Below are 3,168 nucleotides of genomic sequence, written 5' to 3'. Positions count from 1 at the left end.
AACCAGGGAATATATCTACTGGAGAATGCATAATAGATGAAAGCCTCCGACGCTGTAATAACTTAATAAGTAATAATCCGCTAACAATGTTTTTCTGCCTCCAGCTGTGTGGAAGCATATAGCAACGAGCCGAGTCAAGCAGAGGCCGGTGACACTGAGACAGGGATTGTGTCGTTTCTATTGCTATGACACGACACCGGCCTTAGACAATGACTCCCACACAACCCTATTAAGATGTTTGCGCAACGTCTTTTGTTGGCTAGTCAGCCGTGAATGCGGTTAAAGCAGTGATTGTGGTGGAGCCAGGTCGTTATCTCGTGGACAGATGGGGAGTATGAATGGCATGTAGTGTGTATGACTTCTGACAATGTCTGACAATGTCTAACCATTGACGTCTGCTTCCAGCTCAATGGCACAGCACACGGAAGTGTTTGGAGACGCAATCATTTGAAACCCCATTGTTTGTAAGGCATGGAACAGAATGAGGAATTGTGTCAAACACACCAGGCACCGTGGCTTTTAACAATAAGCCCCGTCCTCCGATTTCTGCCTCCACTGGAACATAAGGGGTCAAGAAAAGTGACGACCCGATAGACAGGCTTTTTTTCCAGACACATGAAATTCTCCACAGAAAACAGAATGATGATGAATCATGACAGAATGATGGTGTGTGTCCTTGGGTTTTCAAATATATATATTTTTAAAAATGCATTTATGATGATTCTTTTTCTCATGAATCATTCTGGACTTGGCTGTGGCTCCCAGGTCCACTGGCCTGCCCTGAGGCCTCCCCGCCTGGTCCCTCTCTCATCACGGGTCTTCTGATCAGGGCTCAGACACACAGTCAGGTCCCTTCCTTCACCCGCTCTAGTGATCACGCCTCGTGCCCACTTCCGCTGACTGACGTGCCTTTAATCAACACGCTTGTTAACGACCAGTCTGCAGATGCACCACACGTCTGCTTTATATTCACTCTTAATGGCATGATCTCAGAGACCCCCCGCCGACAACTCTCTCTCTCTCTCTCTCTCTCTCTCTCTCTCTCTCTCTCTCTCTCTCTCTCTCTCTCTCTCTCTCTCTCTCTCTCTCTCTCTCTCTCTCTCTCTCTCTCTCTCTCTCTCTCTCTCTCTCTCTCTCTCTCTCTCTCTCTCTCTCTTTCTCTTTCTCTCTCTCTCTCTCTCTCTCTCTCTCTCTCTCTCTTCTTCTCTCTTTCTCTCTGTATTATATCCCTGTAATGCCAACATCGTTGAGTGTCCTCCTAGGCAAGAGGGCATCATTGCAGCAGATTGGAATATGAACATGTTAAATAGCATCACGTCTTACTCACATATCACTCAGATAAATAAGGTAAATATGAAAACTACTTCAAATAATAGGAACGTGTTATTGTCACCTACCACTAAACAATGACCTACCACGTGCAATTTCATTCATATGTAATAATATAATAATATAATAATATAATATAATAATATAATATAATAATATAATAGAATAATAGAATAATATAATAATATAAATATTAAATAAAATGTCATCTGTAAAAACAAAGCAAGACAAAAAAATGTTTTACTTGTCCAATTTCGCCGCTAAAAAAATTCGCTAAGCGCAAACACCTAATGACATCATTGTTGTGAATAGGGATACCAGTCTGCCGTGGTTTACCATGCTTAGGCTATTCATATTACAGCACATTTCACACATTTCTATATAAACTTTTTTTTAAGACAACTAAATTGGACGTTTCTCATGCACTGTAATAATATGACAAAAATAACCAAGTGATGAACCAAATAAATGTAATGTATAACTACTAGTTTTAGGTAGGCTATAGCAGTTATTGCGACAGTCAGTGATATGCTTTGGATCAGTTATTGGGACGAAATAGATCATATTTCGTGAGTTTAGAATGATAGATTGAGGTTCTATCTCCGTTTAGAATGAGAAGGTTCTATCTCCGTTTAGAATGAGAAGGTTCTATCTCCGTTTAGAATGAGAAGGTTCTATCTCCGTTTAGGGCAGTTCAGAGATATCGAGCGTCAAAGTTTTTACATTCCATTATGTTTTGTGAGATGGAACCTTTGTATTTTATTAATTACTAACTCAAAAATGTCAACATTTTAAAAATAACACCACACAGGCATTAACAAACACCTAAAGGATCAGATTATGTAAAAAAAAAAAAAAAAAAAAAAAAACTCAATTTTGACCAAACATGGAGATAGAACCTTATAATTCTAACGTCACGATTTATAAAAACAATAATAAATAATCGGACTCACGTTGGTTAATCCGTTGAGGTTGATAATAAAATGCCCAGGCGACTCAATCACATGGGATGGCAGTTGTCGGTTGAAACAGCGAACCGGACAGAAATCCCGTGATTGTACTCCGTTCACGGTTAGGAGATATTGCGCGTCTGGGTTGTAGCGGGTATATGAGGCTGGAAGCGCGTCACCGTTTGCGCGTTCGTGTCGGGACTGATGTGATGTCAGCACTGGTCCCATAAAGGTGATGGAGGGACTACAACCTGGTGCTGTAAGCCAATGGTGATGACAGACATGGAGAGAGAGAGAGAGAGAGAGAGAGAGAGAGGGGGGGGGGGAGGGAGAGAGAGGGAGAAAGGGAGAGAGAGAGGGAGAGGGGGGGAGAGAGAGAGGGGGGGGGGGAGAGAGAGAGAGGGGGGGGGAGAGAGAGAGAGAGAGAGGGAGAGGGGGGGGAGAGAGAGAGAGAGAGAGGGGGGGGGAGAGAGAGAGAGGGAGAGAGAGAGGGAGAGGGGGGGGAGAGAGGGGGGGGGAGAGAAAGAGAGAGAGAGGGGGGGGGGAGAGAGAGAGAGGGAGAGAGACAGAAGGAGGAAAAGGGTGGCAGAGAAAGAGAGAGACACAGAGAGAGAGACAGAGAGCGACAGACACAGAGAGAGACAGAAGGAGGAAAAGGGAGAGAGACAGACACAGGGAGAGAGAGAGAGAGAGAGGGGGAGACAGAAGGAGGAAAAGGGTGGCAGAGAAAGAGAGAGACACAGAGAGAGACAGAAGGAGGAAAAGGGAGAGAGACAGACACAGGGAGAGAGACAGAGAGAGAGAGAGAGACAGACACAGGGAGAGAGACACAGAGAGAGAGAGAGAGACGTAGAGAGAGAGAGAGAGGGAGAGAGAGAGAGACGGAGCG

At 44.2% G+C, this 3,168-nt stretch overlaps 1 protein-coding gene across 1 annotated transcript in view; it reads right to left on the bottom strand.

The window, feature by feature from the left end:
• Positions 1-2,351, bottom strand: part of draxina (dorsal inhibitory axon guidance protein a) — a gene marked incomplete at its 3' end in the record, with an annotated part of 20,237 nt that extends 17,886 nt beyond the window's left edge. The window contains exon 1 of the mRNA XM_080545683.1: positions 2,283-2,351. The remainder of the gene's footprint in view (positions 1-2,282) is intronic.
• Between the last annotated feature and the right edge of the window lie 817 nt (positions 2,352-3,168).

This window comes from Nansenia antarctica (genome assembly GCF_963989245.1).
Source record: "Nansenia antarctica genome assembly, chromosome: 15".
In the NCBI taxonomy this organism is placed as follows: Eukaryota; Metazoa; Chordata; class Actinopteri; order Argentiniformes; family Microstomatidae; genus Nansenia; species Nansenia antarctica.
The sequence above is the reverse complement of the archived record's forward strand: the minus strand, read 5'-3'. Positions and strand labels throughout refer to the sequence as shown.